Genomic DNA, 21192 nt, shown 5'->3' with positions numbered 1-21192 from the left:
ATCGGTTCTTTCCAGAACCAATAAAATGATTCGGAAGATTTGTTCTTGAACTTCCTTATATAATTTTTTTCAAATCTGTTGAAAAATAATACCACACCGAAATACTAGTATCTGTGTATGTTACTGTTTCGTGACACTAGTGTCCTAAGAGTAAAGATTTTCCATATAGTTGAATTAAATGGAATTTACTCTCTTCAAAAACGATAAAAAAGAGCCGATTTTAATAACTGAGTTAGTTTCATTTAATTTTGTATGGCATCTTAACAACTATTGTTAGAACAGTTTTTGCACATAAATGCCTTATATGACAGCAGAAAGGAGAGGTTGCGACTGTTTAGTAAAAGGTTAATAATCATCTAAATACTTCATTGTGTTCCAAGCATAAATCTACGTGGGCGATGTCCAATCGGAATTTCAGCAGAAAATCTGCTTTAAAGGCATTCAGCTGAAGTAATTAAGGTCTGAGGCCAGTGCGTTTCAGGGTGATTTAGAAAGCTATATTCACGCTTCAAATTTGATTTTCTCAGAAACGGTGACGGATATATAAAAAACCTAACTGATGATCGCTTAGAAAATTAGTTCAGATTATTCTGTGAAAATTTCAGAAATATTCATTGAACTAGCGGTCAGGAAAGTCTTTTTTCTGAAGAAAGAATTGCATAACTGAAAACTCCGTCTTTCAACTTGTTTATTGAATATCTCGTCTTCAAAAGCATGGATCAAAAATCCATCCCGACAATGTTTAGATAATTTAATTTGGATGCGATTAATGCATAAAAACATATGTGTTGTCGCGATAAAAATGAAGTGGATGTTATTTTTGTGAAGGTAAGTCAATTTCTATGCACGCGCCAGTTTTTCTGCTCCAGTTTCCTGGTAACGTAACGAAAACTGAAACAGGAATAAAATCGGCTCAGAAAGGCTGCCAAACAAGCGGTAGCTTCTTGGATTTTATGTGATGTAGTGAAACTTGTAACCGAAAATATCAAAACTTTCTGACCACCCGGCCCATCGAGAATCATTTTGCACATATGCGAGAAAGCACGGAGAGAAATGTAATACGCAGAGCGAGGCACGTGGTCTGAGGCCAGTAGGTTGCGTATAAGACCACGTGTGCGTTCTGCGCATTACATTTCTTTCCATGCACTCTAGCATATGCAAAATAACACTCGATTAAACGGGTAGCCAGAAAAGTTTCGATATTTTCGGTTACAAGTTTGACTACTTCAATCGGTCGAATGGGATTGATATATATAAGCATAAAATGTGATTCCATCCAATAAAGCTACCGCTTGTTTGGCAGCCTTGACGAGCCGATTTTATTTCTCTCTCATTTTTCATTACGTTACCAGGAAACTGGAGCAGAAAAAATGGCGCATGCATAGAAATCGACTTATCTTCACAAAAATAACATTCACTTCATTTTTATCGCGAGAACACATTTTTATGCACTAATCGCATTCAAATTAAATTATCTAGACATTGTCAGGATAGATTTTTGATGCAAAAGGCACCCTTGAAGATATTCAATGAACAAATTGAAAGTTTCCGTTTTCAGCTATGCAATTCTTTCTTCAGAAAAAAGACTTTCCCGGCCACTAAAGTCGATGAATCATTCTGAAATTTTCACAGCATAATCTAAACTATTATTCTAATAGATTGTTAGCTGGGGGATTTTGTGAAAATCATATTTAAAGCGTGAAAATAGCCCTCTAAAACACCCTAAAACACACTGGCCTCAGGCCTTAAAGGTTGAATCTAATCAGGCCCGTGCGCAGAGGGGGGGGGGGGGGGTTTGGGGGTTTTAATCGCCCCCATGAAGATTTTTTTTAAAATTAAGTTTCATGTACAATCAACAACCCCCCCCCCCCTTCATGAAGAATTTTTTTAAAATTAAGTTTCATGAACAATGGAGTACTTATTATATTATAGTGCAAATAACAATTCATTTTTTTTTTATCAATTTTTTATCAATTTATAAACTGATATCTGCGTACGATCCTGTCAGAGTTCGTTTTACATTGTCAATATAGTTGGATTGATTCAAGATAATGATAAATGAAAGATGGTAGTAATAGTTTTGCAACTGTCATTTGGTGTTTTTCGTTATTTGATTTGAATTCTTCGCCCTCTTCGCGAATCTGTTTATAACTATGTAAAATGAAGTGGGAAGAAGGTCATTTATGGATATTATACAATTTTTGTTCTGTCGAAATAAATCGCAGATTTCCAGGCAAATTAATTAATCATTTAAAGCTATAAAGTCCAAAGAGTCATAATTGGAATTACTTCGATTGATCAGAAGATATTATTTTGCTGACCAGTACAGCTCGGTATAACTGTTCAATTCCTTACATACGCACTTGCTCCACGGTACTTTTCCAACTTAAATGTTTCTCAGGAGTGAGAAATACACCACAAAAAGGAAATAGATACACCAAGAATCAAGACCCCCCCCCCTCCGATACAAACGGTAGAGCAGAACTTGTAACATTTTCATTTGTAATTGAAGCAAAGTTAATAATGATAAATTTTTTACTGAATTATCCAACCACAGTACAGCTCTGAGGAGGAGAAAGAGCCAAGTTGGTGTTCTGGATGAACTGCGGTTGAATCACACGGGCACAATATCAGCGAGGTCTTCTTAGTACAGGGGCTGACTTCATCGAACGAACCATGCAGGTAATAGTTGAAGTGCACTTTGAACTACTTTGCTACCACTGATGATAAAATCAGTTTCGTTGGAAGTTTTGTTTCCATTTCGAATGCTTAGAGCAGATGTTCTTTAACATGCGAACACACGCTCGGGCTTATGTTAGCAGAAATTGGTAGAAAGACAGTGCAAAAGGTTGCCAGGATTAAGCTTCGCCATGCACAAACTGGCACACTGTTTAGCGTTTTCCACCGTTGGAAGGGCGAAAGTTCAAAAGTCAATATCAGCACTAGGACGACGAGTTAAAGTTGTACAAATGTTATTTGTCGATTGTTAGAAACCGTGACCCTTGAACTCACCCTTTCCAACGCTCGCCAGAGAATTAATTCCGACGAGGCAGGCTACGATTCGCGATGCTATCAGCTCTTGACAACCGATGGATAAGAAAGCTACAGTTGATTCAAGATAATTGCCAATCAATCGACCGTTTTGCACTGCAATCTCGAGACAAGTGAGTTATTCAATCAACAAGGTGCGATGAGAATATATGTGAAAACCTTTTCTTAAAAACCATTACATTGCAATTAGTCAGCTTAATCAACTTCTTAAACATTAATCGCATGACTATCTAGAGTAGTCATTTTGCTAGAAATTCAAGTTACCAGAACAGTCTTTTAAAACAGTACGATTTTTCGGTCTTTTAAAATAGTACAATTTTTCTAATCAACAGAATTTTAATACGTTTGAAGAACACTCAACTTAACAGTTATCCACTTTATGTTACTGTTTCACTATAGTGTCGAGTTTGTTCGCGACAAAATCTGAACAGATCAAATTTGGAATAAAACAAAATTGCTGTTAGTTCAATCCAAGATGTATTTTTTATTTATTTAATTGTGGATTATTAGTCATCTTAAGATTAATTACACTTACTTAATTAGGCTGCATAAAGAAACTACGATCTTTTCAGTTTTCTCTAGCCATTAGAATCTGCCCAGACTTCTCTGCAGCAAATTCAGCTGCTTTTGTTCAAGGTTTTCGAGATTTATCTATAGTTGTAGCTTGTTGTTAACATTGAGAGAGTTCTTTCTTCACGAGTGTCCAATACTGCTCGAAAAATCGCAACTTCGGGCAGTTAGGTTGATTCGCCTCTTTCGGTATAACATGGACTCCATTCGCTTTATACCATTCCGAAACGTCTTTGACGTAGTGAAAAGATGACCAATCATACCAGAATAGCAGAGAAGCATCATGGCTGCGTAGAAATTTTTTTCGAAAAACTTGACCTTTTTCTGCATCTTGAAAAGCTTCCTATACACCCTTTCGTTGCATGGCAGTATAATGGAACGATTTTGTTTCTAGGCTTTGTTAAGACGTAAAGCCGTCTTGAGCTAGTTTTAATATGATCAATATCTAACGGGGAAACAGATTGGAAAACCGACATGTGAACACAATGATGTAATGAAAACCGCGAAAATGTTACCGCAGAGACGGGACTCGAACCCGTAGCTAACTCCTAACCGGGGAAATTGTTTTACCAATTAAACTACCCTGCATATGAAAACACATGAAGAGAAAGTCCAATTGAGTGGACGAAACTAAGCATGCTTCGCTCTACTTAGCCACTACGGTATTCACTTACACTAGATGGGTAGAAATAGACTCGTGATCATTGTATGTGTTTCTGTTGAATTTGTTTCCGTCGATACGGGACTGTAAGTTAATACCGTAGTGGCTAATTAGAGCGAAGCATGCTTAGTTTCGTCCAATCAATTGGACTTTCTCTTCATGTGCTTTCATATGCAGGGTAGTTTAATTGGTAAAACAATTTCCCCGGTTAGGAGTTAGCTACGGGTTCGAGTCCCGTCTCTGCGGTAACATTTTCGCGGTTTTCATTACATCATTGTGTTCACATGTCGGTTTTCCAATCTGTTTCCCCGTTAGATATTGATCATATTAGTATAGTGGAAGCAAATTCTGTTTCTGTTTATCATTACGGTTCGGTATAGTTTTCCGGTGGTTCCTGAGGTCCTGTTTAGTTTCACCCCCAGCCTTCCTGGCTTTTATCAAACGTGCATCGGAAGATTTCAGAACGTTATTAACAGTGTTTTTGCAATTTTTCTTAATGGCAGATCCGGATTTTCACAGCGACCACACTTGCTCTTCTTTCGGCGTCATCTTCGATCTAAAAGCTTGTAGTATCACGAAAAATTGATTTTACACAATGAAAAGACATACGTGCATCAACCCGCAAAATATTCTACGCATTGGTGATTTTTTTTACGTATTTAGCCATCATTGAACAATTTTGAAAATGGAACGATTTGTGATAGTAATAATTTGTGAAAGTAATAATGACAAATGAGTTTACATTCTATTGCGAATTCCATTCTCAGCACCATTGATGTTTTGCCCGGATTTACAGACAATCCAACCTGACAACACCATTGTTCAACAGATCGCAGGGCTTGCTGCATTAAATCAAAGAGAGTGTTAATGCTTATACCGGTCATCAATATATGATAATCGTCGGCAAAACCATAAGTCGGAAATCCAAGTTTATTAAGTTTCCTTAACAAACCATCAGCGACTAGGTTCCATAAAAGTGGGGATAGTACACCACCTTGAGGACACCCACAGACACTCAGCTTTCTAATCTCTGCTTGCCGAAGCGATGAACAAAGAAGTCGATTGCTAAGCATTGCGTGTATCCAATTTGTGATACTTGAAGGTATGCCATGACCACGGGCTGCTTCCAGAATTGAATTGAAAGACACGTTATCAAAGGCACCTTCAATATCTAGGAAAACTCCCAAGCAAGATTGCTTTTGTGAGAAAGCTTTTTCAATGTTGTACACAACATCATGTAACAGGGTTGTAGTGGACTTTCCACGCTGGTAAGCATGTTGCATTCCATGTAGCGGATGCACGCCCAAACTAACATTCCTGATATAGTGATCTACTATGCGTTCCACTGTTTTAAGAAGAAATGAGCTTAGACTGATAGGCCTGAAACTCTTCGCTTCCTCATAAGTGTCGCGACCGCCTTTGGGAATAAATTTGACAATTATTTCCTCCCAAGCTCTTGGAATGTATCCTGTCGCAAGACTAAAAGTAAGTATTTTCTTCAAAACATGTTTGAAATGTTCATACCCTTTCTGCAATAACACTGGGAAAACTCCATCCTTTCCAGGAGACTTGTACGGAGCAAAACTCTCAACTGCCCATTTGACCGATTCAATCGTCAAAACGCTTCGAGCAAGGGCCCAAGAATCGTAACTACCTGAAAAAGTCTCGGGAAGAGCTGTCGGTGATGGATCCATACATCCTGGAAAGTGAGTGTTAAAAAGGCAGTGAAGTACATCACTTTCATCAGACAAGTGTTCACCATCTGAAGTTCTTAAGAAACTGACATTAAAGTCCTTAGACTTCGAAAGTAACTTATTTAATCTGCTTGCCTCGTTGAGACTAGAGACATTTGTGCAGAGGCTTTTCCAACCACTTCGCTCAGACGATCGAAGAGCATTTTTGTAAGCCCTTCGAGCCGACACGAATGCCTCCGACCCATCTCTGCGTCGGTGGTTCCAAGCTCTTCTGCATAGTTTCCTTAGTCTAGCAAGTTCATCATTCCACCAAGGAGTTCCTCTAGTAGCTCGCACAATCCGAAGTGGACAAGCTTCTTCATATGCTGCAACTATGAGTGAATTTGTCTCGTCGACAACATTTTCCAAATCAATTGGGGTTTCAATTGTTGGTTGGTACCCGTAAAATCTAGTCGCCAAGCCCTCTTCATAGAGGTCCCAGTTTGTAGATTTGGGATTACGATATGTGATAATATCAAATTTAACGTTTGAATGATCAAAGAATATGTACTTATGATCAGACAACGAAGGTTCGAGCTCATCGGAGACGAGCCAATTCACCAACTCATGCGCAATTCTATCAGAGCAGAGAGTTACGTCCAAAACCTCCTCTCTTCCAGATCTCGCAAAAGTTGGGCGGTTTCCTGCATTGACTATGTGCAGGTTTGTACTGCTCACGAATTCCATCATATCAGAGCCTCTCGAATTTATATCTGTGCTGCCCCAAATGATATGGTGAGCATTTATGTCACTGCCGATTACAAGCGGTATATCACTCTTGCAGCAGTATGATACAACCTTTTTGAAGTCATCGCTTGGCGAAGGTTGGTTATGCGGTAAATATGCCGAACAATAGACATATTTCCTGTCTATGCCATCAATAGTCATACCAACTGTGACAGCACAAATATCCCGAGTTGTGAGCTCCGATATGAGAGAAACATCGAGAGCACTATTTGCAAGTATGCATGCTCGAGGCATTTCACGTGGATTAGTCATACCGATCTTGTTGAAGGCAACAAAGACTGAGTTTAACAATTTTCCAACGTAGAAGTTTCCCTTTTGGAAATATGGTTCTTGAACCAAAGCTATAGAAGCTTTACCTTCTTGAAGAAGTCTGGATAGATTCATAGTTGCTGTACGTTTATGCTGAAGATTGATTTGTGCCACTCTAACCATTATAAATTAGAGTAACGAACATTCCACCTCCAGCACCAACCGTACAACAACTACAAGAAACCAAATATATTGGCTTATAATCGCCTATAGCGAACCATGTAAGGATTTTCTTAAATGTTATTATCATTTAAATCCCACGAGTTGCGAAGAAAGAAGTCGTCCACTGTGCCAGAGCTTCGCTTAACACAGTAAGGGAACACCCCAAGATATTCCGTTTACGACTGCATTGTTCAACCTCCTGCAGCCATTCAGCCATCGGCACGGAAATACACCTTGGCTTAGGAGTTCCTATTTTTGTGGCCTTTTACGACATGGAACAGGAAACCAGTGGATCAATTCTTGGTAAAAAAATAATTCCGCCGGATGCCACACGGCTTACCTGTTTGGTGGACTTATACCACCGGTACAGGTGGACCGTAGCGTTATTCTTAGACAGTTGGGAAACCGCTACCGACACTACACGGCTATCTAGGCTGCTCAGAGAGGGAAGTTGACATTGATGGTCAACTTCCATGGACTTCCTAAACCAGAAGTCGGATCTGACTAAAAAGTAAGATTATTCATAGGATTTTAGGACCTCTCATTTGAATCATAGATGATTCTTAGATTTCATTTGAATCTTAGATCGGTTCAGCCATCTACGAGAAAAATAATGCATTATTTTAATTTCGTTTCACATATCATCCTGTGGTTCCGCAATCAGAAGTCGGATCCAAACGTAATTCAGGAACCTTGTTTGAGAGTATACTACTTTACATGTGAATCTGAGTTTGTAGAAGACGGTTCGGTCCGAGAAAATTGAGTGAAATTATTTGTCACACACACATTTGCTGATCTCGAGAAACTGAGTCGTATGGTATATGGAAGTTGTGTTCTTCCAGCATTTATTGCTGTAAGTAGTTTAAATCAATATAATTACGGAATTACTTTCAACTCGAAAATGCTGATATCATCTGGTTTACATATGCCGGTCGTCAAATTGTGAGATAACTAAGTCCTCACAAGTTCCTATCTCATGCCTCCCCGTGTGTCTATGATGACATTTGGTCAATGGAACGGCGTCGACTGGGTGCTATAGCCTTCTGCGTAGCAGAATGAGAGGGTGCGTTATAAGTTAAAGCCGATCCTAAAGTATTTATCATAGTATATTACAACATATAATTCTGTAGTTTATTGCATCGTGTATTATTATTATTATTATTATTATTATTATTATTATTATTATTATTATTATTATTATTATTATTATTATTATTATTATTATTATTATTATTATTATTATTATTATTATTATTATTATTATTATTATTATTATTATTATTATTATTATTATTATTATTATTATTATTATTATTATTATTATTATTAGAAGAGCATAACTTACGTTGCGACATTAACTGTTATATTGTATCATAGCATATTATTTCATATATTATCGTCTTACATTATTTTATGTTATTATATATGTTGTATATTATTATACTGCATTGCATTGTATCATATTATATTGCATTATATTATATTATATTATGTTATATTGTAGTATATTGTATTGTATTATATTATATTATAGGACTGATTATGAGTACTATGTACCACTGCGCAACATGTAAATTTGTTTTCTTTGTAAGTCATCACTTTCAAAATAATCTTTTAACTAAATATCAAGGTCATCACAAGGTGAGCTTGGTCCTCACAGGTTCTGTCTTATGCCTATACCTGTGTCTTTGGTGACAATTGGTCAATGGAATGCGTTCATGGCAGAATGAGAGGATGCGAAATGGTGTATAAATTCAAGCCCATTATATATCACAGCATATCGCAACATATCATTTTTTTTCATTCTATTATTTATTATATATTTGATTGTACTATATTTTATTGTTTTTTATCATTATTTTCATTATTATATTTATTGTTATTGTTATTAATTTGTCACCAATAATAATACCATATATTACTCTTATAGATGAGGATATTATTATTATTATTATTAGAAGAGAAATATTTTACTTCCTGCAATATTGCGCATAACTGACACTCTACATTAACAGTTATTTTGTATATTGTTTTGTAAATAATATATTATAAAACAATATACAAAATAACAGTTAATTATAGTATATTATGTTATATTGTATGATATTGTATTATATAATATTAAATAGAATTAAATTATATTATATTGTGTTGCATTTTATTATATTGTATTATATTATATTATATTATATTATATTATATTATATTATATTATATTATATTATATTATATTATATTTAATTATATTATATTATATTATATTATATTACATTATTTTGTAACCTATTATATCATTTTAGGTTACATTAATTTCATTACACTATGTTTCATCGTATTTATCAATATAAAACATTTATCACGGGGACGTAAAGAGGAGGGAGCATCAGGGCATCGGACGAATTGATGACTGGATGAGGGATTGTGGATAGCCAGGCCAAATCACTTGAAGGAAACTTGTTTCCTTCTGAAGGTTTGACATGAGTCTGACGCGCCCTTCTCAAACAAACCATCAGGCGGGTTCAAGCATGTATAGCGATATGCACTGGATATTATGGTTGGAAGAGCATCTTTTATTCCCGCGGAATACGAGTAAGTGACTCAACTTACATATCCGCCCAACCCTTTTTGTTCACTTTTCGGTAACAGCTATAGTAAGAAGGTGAATGGATGAGTCATATCGGAGCAACAGTAAGTCTACCCGTATCCACTGGTCCACAAGTTCTTGAACTGATGGTGGCTTCACTTCACATCACATCACATCACATATCATCTGGTTTACATATGCCATATTCGAACGATTATGTTGCCAAAAACGAACCGTGCTAAAATCGGTCCGAGGCAAATTGTCATGAAAAAGGATGCTGTACACAGTCTTTTGGTACTTAGAAACAATTGAATGTAACAGTATAAAAAATCATGTTTCACGTTGCTTCCAAGCATTTCTTTGTATAACAGCGCTCAAAACTCCTACTGCTGGAATAGGGGGAAAAGTCGTTTACACAAAAATTTCGATATCTCCGTTAAAAATGGACGGATTTTAACAATCTATGGCTTGTTGGATAGCTATTACTGTGTGGAACCTAAGTATAGAAACATATTCTGTTTTCAAGGTCAATTGTGACAGATACTGTCAAAAAACTAAAAATTTTGACATAAAACTTCGTATAACTCAAAAAGTAAACATCCGATCTCAAAACCATTCAATATCGTTCAGGGTAACGGGGAGACCTTTCATTTGCGACTAGTTTGATCAAAATCGATCCAGCCATCTCTGAGATCTCGACCTCTTAGTTGACAACACACACACACACACACACACACACACACACACACACACACACACACACACACACACACACACACACACACACACACACACACACACACACACACACACACACACACACACACACACACACACACACACACACACACACACACACACACACACACACACACACACACACACACACACACACACACACACACACACACACACACACACACACACACACACACACACACACACACACACACACACACACACACACACACACACACACGCATGGCTGATATTTCTGGTTTCAGACTTATAATCCACAGTTTTTTCTTTACGCTCAACGAATTTTGATAATGTACGGAAGATGCAATCTAATAAATGACCCAACTGACAAATCGCAGTATTTATTATTTTTTCATTACACTAAATTATCGCGGAAATGCCTGAAATAACTTTTCTATTCGATAGATTCACAATACTCATGGCGTACACTTTTTGTTCCAAAGATGTTATCGTTTAAGTGACGTACCCGACAAGACGCACATTTTCTATCTACATTATTTTTTCTCAGAGATGGTTTGATCATCGATATCAAATGTATTATTGTTGATACTTGCGGTTGCGCAAATGTTACCGAATAAAAATTTGTGTCGAAAAGTAGCTCAATGAACGAAATGCTTTAATGATACTATTTGATAGGCAAGAAGGCATGATTGCACCACTAAATGGATTACCAAAAATTTTCTTATGACTTGCGTCAAGCAGATGTTTCGTGCTTGTATAACAATACTGTAGTTTGGTTTCCTAAAAACGTGTTGAGATCTTTATGCAAAGTCATTCTTGCAGCCGGTCATTTCGCCGAAGGCCATTTCACCGAAAGTCGTTTCGCCGAAAGTCGTTTCACCGAATGGGTGTGTTCGCCGAACGTCTTTTCGTTGAAAGGGTCATTTCGAGTACATTACATTACTACTGTGGGCAAAAAATAGTAGGACTTTGTTCATAATTTTTATTCTTCCAAATATATTTCGTCCCCCTCAAAGTAATTCCTCTCGGCACCAATACACTTGTTCTAACGTTTTTTTCCAATCCTCGAAACAGTTGTTAAAGTCAATTTCCGGAATATTGACTTCCGTTTGATGTCTTCAATTGACTCAAAATGGTTTTCTCGAAGAGGTCGTTTGAGTTTGCTGAATAGCCAGAAGTTACATGGACCTAATTCAGGCGAATACGGTGATTTCAGAATAATATTGGTTGAATTTTTGGCGAATTCCGGCGATAAAAATGAAGTGAATGTTATTTTTGTGAAGGTAAGTCGATTTCTATGGCGGCACCATTTTTTCTGCTCTTGTATCCTGGATACGTAACGAAACATGAGAGAGAAATGAAATCGGCTCAGCAAGGCTGCCAAACAAGCGGTAGCTTTATTTGATTTTATGTGATGTAGTCAAACTTGTAACCGAAAATATCAAAACTTTCTTGGCCACCCGAGAATCATTTTGCACATTTGCGAGAGAGCTACCGAGCCGATTTTATTTCTCTCTTATGTTTCGTAACGTTACCAGGAAACTGAAGCAGAAAAAATGGCGCTGTCATAGAAATTGACTTACCTTTACAAAAATAACATTCACTTCATTTTAATCGCGACAACATATACGTTTTTATGCACTAATTGCATATAAATTAAATTATCTAGATATTGTCAAGATAGATTTTTGATGCATGCCTTTGAAGGCGAGATATTCATTGAACAAGTTGAAAGTTGCCGTTTTCAGCTATTCAATTCTTCCTTCAGAAAAAAGACTTTCCCGTCCGATAAAGTTAATGGATCATTCTGAAACTTTCACAGAATAATCTAAACTAATTTTTGAAGAGATTGTCAGTTAGATTTTTGGATATTCAGCGTGAAAATAGCCCTCTTAATCACCCTAAAACACAGTGGCCTTTAGGGAACTTCTTTGTTGAATAATTTCACTCATTGTGAAAATCACCGATCGCACTTTTAATACTTCAAAAAAACAGACGTATACTAAGCACTAATGAATATTTTGACAATGAATATTTAATCCCGGCCTCTCGTATGTGATGTGCAGGATTATCTCAAATCATCAGTTCTATCACTTTACCGTGATATCTTAAGAAGGTTTCAATTAGTAACTAAAAATCGATTAGTATTCATACCTCATCCGACAAAGTCGAAAATCGCAGACAACAGAAACTAAGACAATACACTATAACGAACAATAGCGTATTCGAAATGAGCAAATACGACCTACAAAAGACTAAACCTTGGCCTTCGCGACCAAATTCAATTTGTATTAAATTCAAGCGCAGCAAAGTTAGACCAGCAGCAAACGATTGAGATCTTGCTGAAAGAACGAATGCATCTAGACGTAAACGATATATGAGAAATACAATTCAACAAAGCTTCTGACTCAGTGTTTATTATGTTTAAACGTGAACGAGAGGCAATTGCATTCGCTTCGAATAACAACAAGGTGTGTAGTGCCGAGTAAGGCAACGTTATATACAAAATCCCAATGTACGTGGTGGACGATATCATAGAAGTACGTGTGTATGACCTTCCCCCGCACGTCAGTGATCATTACATCCGAGAATATTTGTCGTAGTACGAAAGGAATTCTTTCTATCACAAGGCGAGTGTGGCGGAATTTTTCCCCGATATCGGCGTGCGAATGCTACGTTACATAAGGCAATTCCATCTTACGTAATTTGTGATCAGGGCCTTGTAAATCGTTGGTTACCTGCGAAAATCATGTCACTTTTGTGAACAACCTTCTCACTTCGGTAAGCACTGCACTGAAAGGACATCTTCAACTAAAGATAAGGACAACCGTTCAATAACGGTAATTAGTGACTCTAGTACTTCTTTTCCAAAAACGCTTTCACTTTTTAACTCAACTGCAACTGCAGTCAATGTACAGCACGGCGCATCAACTGCAATTAACAACGACCCCAAGACTGCGAACAACAAGGAAAAAGAAAACGGAAACCACCCACAACGATACGTTTGACAACAACAACAACACCGACGATGAAGAAACGAACGATAAGACGAACCCCTCACTCCTCACTGGATGGAAAGGTAAGCTTTTCTCCCTCGAGAAAAGGGGTGCCAACGCGATCTTATAATACAAAATATTTCAACTCACAAGAAGGGCCATAAAATTTGTTTACAAATATGCCTCAAAAAATTTATTGAAAAAATTGAACTAAATTAGGCTACCAAAAACTCTGAAAACTTTTCAAATGCAACAGAAATCTAGTATAACCATTTTGGGATTGAAGTTAGTTACGCTTTAGGCAAAATTCAAAACATTTACTTGAAATGCGATAAAATCTTCACCAAAATCTAAATTATACATTCAACCTAATGCACTTTCAGTGGTCCAGCAGCAGAACGCTCATAAACAAATCAGCAACTTAGCTTCCCATCGAATATTCTAAGTTCCCCAATGCAGTTTCGTTGCATTTATGGCAGCTCTGCGCCAATTAACGCTATAAAGCAAGCAGTAATGTTTGAACTATTCTCACATACCACGCTTCGGTAGTAATTTATGTTGATTAAATTTTACCTTAACTAATCCTTGGAAAACTATTTCCCTCCCGGCTAGCGTCGGAAACATTTCGATTCCTTTCCCTGCTATAAAATAGAGAAAATGAAGAACTCAACTTTTTTAAATTTATTGGGCTACGTTACACGAACCGCTATATCCGGGCCAGCTTTTCGTTATTCTAGCAGGTACAGGAGCGCTGTGCGTTGATCGCAATTCCAGGGATATAAATATCCTTTCAATAGGTATTCCAGTCCATTTTCCGAGGTGGTTCATTCTACGGGAGGCACGGAAAGTCTCTCCTGCGGATATGGCATCCCCTTTTCGTCGGTGTTTATCCAGTTATCTCTTCTACTTAGCAATCATGCCAAAATGCAATTACATTAGCTTCGCTCTGCACCTGAAGATTGCTCGGTGGCATAGTGGAACAACAGCTCAACAGTTTAATTGTTTGAATACTCGTTCGAAACCAGTCGCCCGCCTGCATAAGCCGTTGCTTACCAGTAAATATAGGGTATCAGTTCAGTGTATTGCGATTTTAATTTTTATTCATGAAAGACTGAACCTGCATGTGTCCTTTAATTGATCCAGAAAGGCTGATTCTGAGCTCCATTCCTGAACATTGCTGCCTATCTGTTTCTGTGCTATGCTGTCAGATGACACAAGACGATATCTCGCCTGTCAATTTTCATGTATGGTATGCGCATATCGACCGGGGTTGCAACGGAAAGTAATTATCCAGGATATTGATCCGGCGGATGATTCTCACGGCTTACTCACATCCTGTATTAATTTTTTTGGTCTCAAGTGCCATTGCGGCGAGACAGGATGCTTCGAAACCAACACAGGTGGTGATGACAACGACGATGGCGTCGGCGATGATCCTGTTAATGATGATACTGATGCTGATGCTGCTGATGATGATTTTGATGGTGTGTGTGTGTCGGAGGTGGATTGCACCGGCACCAAAGTCCTTATTTCCATGGGGTGTTTTGTAGTTTTAAATCACCATGCATGCGGAAGCAGCGCCGGAACCGAAAAGAGCTGTTGCAGAAGAGTACAAACAGGCAACGTAGAGAACCAAGGTTGGAGACGGATGTGTGCTTAGTTATGAGTGATAGACTCGAGTTAAAGTTTGTCTGTGATGTGCGGTTAACTTGATCACAGTAAATAAGTGCGAAAAGCGTGTATTTAATGACGTTTTTAAAATAATTGATAAACTTATGTTGCAATATGAAATAAGTATATCATTTTACCATGTTTTCTCAAAGAGAGATATAAAACTGCAATCATTACTGAATATTTTTACTTTTTGGTATATTTATACAACTTGGCCACCTAATAATGTAATACTGCCATTATCATTGCTATTAGTAAAATCTTTGATATTTACATTTCGGAATATTTTAAGCATCTCCTGCAAAATAAAAATTATACATTTCAGTAATTCGGGGATTAGTAATGAAAATTTCGTGTCATCATTTCCGTTTCAAAAGCTAGGAGCTTCGTAGTTTGAAAAACTCACTCGTTATCATTAATCGAACTAATTTTTTGTTAAATACAATTGACACTAAAACCTCAAATTACAGCATTTGTCAACTTTAGTGTTAAATTAATATTTTTCGCACGGGCAAAATTTCGATTCTAGAAACAAGCAAAACGGGTCATGATTTGAGTAAAATAGTATATTTTCATGTTATGATAACACACCATGATTAAAAGTTCTCGGATCATGATCCATTTGGATTGATTTCGCTAAAATTTAAGCGTAACGCACTTGACGTTGTTTGGGTATAGCTTCAGGAGTGTTTCTGCTACGATGGTAATCTTTGTAACATAAATTCAGGCGTAATGTTTAAAAATATGATGATTTCAAATATGAATATAATGGAATGGTGTGATAAACGTATTTTGTACGCGATTTCAACTAATGTCTCAAATAAATAGCAGAACAGAGAAAAGTACGACGATTTATTTTTTAATCTAAATCATTACTAATGAAAATATTATGTTTTTGCCAAACGACGACGCCTAAAATAAAGTGCTTACTTGTTTTTTGCATGAAAAAACACGTGTGAATCAAACCTCCTAAAAATAAACTCTATGGCGTGTTGTTGCAAATACCGTGAATTGATTTTTTCCTTTTATATTTTCAAAACATCGTTCGCAAAATCGTCTTATTTAAAATATTTAGGAGAATCAATATTGCTTGTGTTGTTATATCTATAAAACAAATTAATCGAAGTGGTTGAACAAAAAAAAATCGGATTTTCGTTAGTTGGCGTTCCAAATTCACAGTCGAATTTATTTTTCGGTTTGCGCTAGTTCTCGGAATATTATTCTAACAACAACAGTCACATCAATTAGGTAAGAATACATTCAGACATATTCATACAAAATGTAACGTTGATGTTTGTCAAATGAAAAGCGTAGCTGTGCTTAGTCTCTTATGATGTCAAATTTCGGTACATTATCTTTACATTGTCAATTCTCTGTCAGCCGTTGGGTAAAACAGCACAATTATGAAATGAATATGCCTCAGGATCAAGTAAACATTTTAAGTAGTTCTTGTTATCATTGTCTGCTTTTTGCTTTACCATTAATTTATTAAACAATCTATCACATCACTTGAGGCAGAGGATTCGAAGTGATATCCGGGTAGGAGATTGGAGTTACTAGTTTTGAAATAAATACATTCCTCACGTAACGCATGAATCCGGGCCATGAATAATTTGCATGGGAGATGACTTATTGCTCATGGTTTCATGAGAAGTTAAAATGATTGGTTCCATGATTTTCTAATCATTACAGCAGAAACGGATTTCTTTCCGTGCACACATGTAGATCTAGTACCGAAAGTTGGAATAAAATTGTGGAATTATTAGTTGGAATGTGTGCCCTTTCATATTTCAAATTTGATTAAATCTTTTGGGTCATTTCCTTACAAACTGTGTAACTTTAATTTAAAATACTTTCATTATTTACCTTTCTCATATAGAATATCGACTTTTTAACTGAGGCCCGTAGATCACTTGAACGATTTTGACAAACATAATGGCTTATAATCTCATAAAAAAAATCAGAATTACTTTTAGATCCGATTTCCCTGTTCCAGAGTTACAATGTTATACGTACAAAACTTTTAGTTTTGCGGAGCTTTTTGACTTTCTCATACAGAAATAATATGAAATAACTCTGGAACCGACGTTTGAATCGAGAATCGAAGGTTGTTATTTACGATCCAAATCAGTTAGTCAAGAATGAAAAATGTCTGTGTGTGCATTTAAATTGAAGGTCTTAAAATCCCATAAGAAACTTCTGAACATTATCGGCATCCGACTCTCGGTTCCGGGATTACAAGATGACTGCTGTAACAATTAAGTTTCCGTCTTTCTCATATGCAATCATTGTCGCAAAATATCTGCGCATGTATGTATGTATGTGTGCGTGCAAAATAAATGTGCATACGATTTTTCTTAGAAATGGCTAAACCGATTTCCACAATTTAGATTGAAATGAAAAACCTCTTAGTCCTATACTGCCCATACTCGCATATCAGTCCCATGTTGATTTTTGTCAAAATTGAGTTAACTTGAAGAATGAAATCTATCCTCAATATACTCTCATAAATTGCGATAAAAGTTGAGGGATTGTAAAATGTGAAAAAAAATCAAATCATATCTGTCCCATATACAAAGTATCCGCATATCAGTCCCATGCAGTACAAATTTCAATAATTTCATTTGTTGCCATATTGGAATGGCAAAGGTGTATTACCGATATTTCATGTAATAATACCATGATTTAGTAATAGATCATGGTATTATTACATCACATCACACAAAAAAATCATAAAATTCGGAAATAAAATTTTGATCGTCTTTTTCTCGACATGCCGATTTTCCATATGTAACTGAGATGCAAATATGGGCAGTATCCAAGGGAACAGTCGCTTAACACAAACTATATTGTGCCTCTAAAAAAACACGTGATATACTGTGAGTCTAAGTGTGCCACACTGTTCCTCATTAAACAGTTACTTGTCAAAACTTAGCTCTTTGTGTGCCGCAACTGTGCAACTGTATGAAAACGACAGTGCCAATATTGATAAATGCGCCAACGCATTGTGTGGCACATTGTCCTAAGCGTCCTCCCCTTGGCAGTATCCCATTCAATTTTACCCGGATCGAACTTCCGGTTCGGGGGTAATGGGGTAAAATGTGCAAAATATGAATAAAAAGTGCACTCGTTTTTCTCAAAGACCGCTTAACCGATTATATTCAACTAGAAGTCAAATAAAAGGCCTCATAGTTTCAAAGCCTGCATTTAAATTTCATCTGGATCAAATTCCATCCGGATACGACTTCCGGTTCCGGAGTTACAGTCTGAAAAGAATAAAAAAATCATTTTCATTAGCGTGTTTTTATACATGACAAGGCAAAATTGAACCAAATACATTCGAATAGTCGTATAATTCTTCAATTTGGCAGGTTTGGTTTGTTGATGACCAAATATGTTGATTTTGGAAATATAGGATCATCGTTCCTGGTTGTGGAAGTACCGGGAAAGTGCTAGTGTGCACTAAAGCGGAAATCACTCCAGTTTCTCAGAAACGGCCAGAATTTAAATTTAAATGAAAAGAATTATATTTCGATACGTTAGTGCAGAATTTTATCCAGATCCGACTTCCGGTTCCGGGAATACAGGGTAGTGTGCATGAAATTGCAACCTCCCATACAGAGCGATAATGCAAAAAAACGAAAAAATTCTTCCAAATTTTGTTCTAAACTGTTTCAATTTATAGGTTATGCTAGTTGCTAGGCAAACAAACCGATTTATGCTAAACCGGTTCCCAGCTCCCGGTTCCGGAAGTACCGGAAGTGTTGTAAAACTTTCTTTTTTTTCTCAGAAACAGATGAGTCGATTTTCATAAACAAAGAAAAGAGTCAACGTTTTAAAAATAGACTGGTTTTGACTTTTGTTCGAATCTCACTTCCGGTTTCGGAACAACAGGGTGAACAGGGCGATGTGAAATTTTATAACGATAAAGCTCTAAATTAGCCAAAATGCAAAAAAGAAAACGAAGAAATCCTAATAAATTGGGTAAAACTGTTAAAAATTGTAAAGGTTTTACTAGTGTATATCCAAACAAACTTTTTTGATCTTATTCAATATTTAAAAAAAAGTTTTTTAAACAATTCCTTTACAATATCAATGAAAACATAAGTTTTATGAGAAAGGCATCATAACACCACTAGGTGGATTAAAACAGGTTTTTTAAACTCAAGAATAGTTGTTACGTACGACTAAATCTACAAAAAACGAGTTAGAAAATTTTGCAACGTTGCTTTGCTCCTAATTTTCCCATATCGAGTCAGTCTTTCAGTCCAGTTAATGTTGACACTAACGCTGGACTAATGGTAATCGAAAAAATTAAGCCTCCACACTCTGCTGGATCCGACGATATCCCGGCAGTTGTCTTGAAGAAATGTTTAAGCGCAATCGTAACTCCTTTCTACCTGCTATTTCAATTATTGCTTATGACCTGAGTCTTTCCTGTTATGTGGATATCTTCCCATATGATTCCAGTTTACAAAAAGTAAGACAAAATACTTTGATAAATATCGTGGTATTACTTCCCTTAGTGCCATCTCCAAATTGTTTGAATTAGTAGTTCTTAAGCCAATTTTCGATCACTGTGAACAATACATCGCGGAAACTCAACACGGATTCTTGCTGAAACGCTCCGTTGCTACTAATCTTCTGTCATTTACGACGTACATAAAGGTTGCCATGTGTAACGGATTTTAAATGGATGCAATTTACACGGATCTCTCCACAATATCAATCACGCTGTCACGATCGCCAAACTGGACAGGCTGTTTCAGTATTCTTCGATGGATGCAATTCTATCTCTAGAATCGATAGCAGTCAGTAATAATCAAAGGCAGTCTATCGCAGAAGTTCTATAATTTGTCCGGAATACCTCAAGGTAGCCATCTCGATTTATGTCCTGTATTTCAACGATATAAATTGCTCACTGTAAGGCTCGTCATTATCTTTTACTTTTGACTTAAAGCTATACCAAATCATTAAGAGTGCAGAGGTCGAAATGTTATAAATTGTGAGACCGTTTTTGATCAAATATTTTTTATGAAAGATCAGTGACATACATAAACGCATAAACGCAAGCTTGCCTACTCAATTATGTGTGCAGTTATGAGTCACCTGACGTTATTAAAATTTACGGAAACAAGAATGGAACACTAGATATTTTTTGTACTGTCAAAAAAAACTGGATAGGTAAAAATACAGATTGGAGGCAAGCATAAAAGTGTGCATTTATTTTCTCTGTAGTAGAGTACACCCTTCTTCCTCCAAAATTTAGTTTAGTAACTAAGCATATATGAAACCTATGAGTTCTGCTATCTTTATTCTAATTTATGGGTTCGATTGTAAATTGTGAGGCATTTCATGATTCTAGCGTTAATACTATGATAGCTCGCCAGGAATATTTAAATCCGTGTCTAGTTTTTAGCATAAAAACACTTTTTCCGCGAAACGAGAAATTTGGCGGTTCACGTTTTGTTGATTTGAAAATTGAATTACCACTATTTTAAGGCCAGAATGCTTCTTGTCACGTACGCTAAATAATTGAATTAACCAAAAAACTATTCTTTCTCCAGACGACAAATTCACATTTATTTGCGAAAAGACTGTTGGTGGTAAAACGCTATAAAAGTGAAGCAGATGCACAATAAATTATTCAGTCTTTATAGAAACGTGTCACACAGTGTTCTCATTTATCCGAACGGGACTAAACCTGAGTTATATCCGAAAGAACTAGCTGAGATTGCTTCAGTGAATTATTTAGAATTTCTGTTCGGGCACATCCCGAAAGATAGTTTAATTTGCTCCGTCTGTCGAAGAGAGTGTTCCGAGCGTGGACACTTCGGATATCAGCATAACGTGGAATATGAGTTTAGTTTTTATTCTATTTTTTAGAGTAGTCTCAGATTATACAAAAACCTGCGAAAAATAATTTGAAGAACGATTTTTAACTTGTATAATTAAAAAACGTTTTGGTAGCAATCCAGAGAATGTTGG

General features: G+C 36.5%; 1 protein-coding gene across 1 annotated transcript in view; it reads right to left on the bottom strand.

Annotated features, from left to right (window-relative positions):
- LOC131425264 (carbonic anhydrase-related protein 10) overlaps positions 1–21192 on the bottom strand; it is a 236478-nt gene that overhangs the window by 133115 nt on the left and 82171 nt on the right. The window lies entirely within an intron of this gene.

Source organism: Malaya genurostris, chromosome 1 (assembly GCF_030247185.1).
Source record: "Malaya genurostris strain Urasoe2022 chromosome 1, Malgen_1.1, whole genome shotgun sequence".
Classification (NCBI taxonomy): Eukaryota; Metazoa; Arthropoda; class Insecta; order Diptera; family Culicidae; genus Malaya; species Malaya genurostris.
Note: the sequence above shows the minus strand (reverse complement) of the source record. Positions and strands in the feature narration are given on the sequence as shown.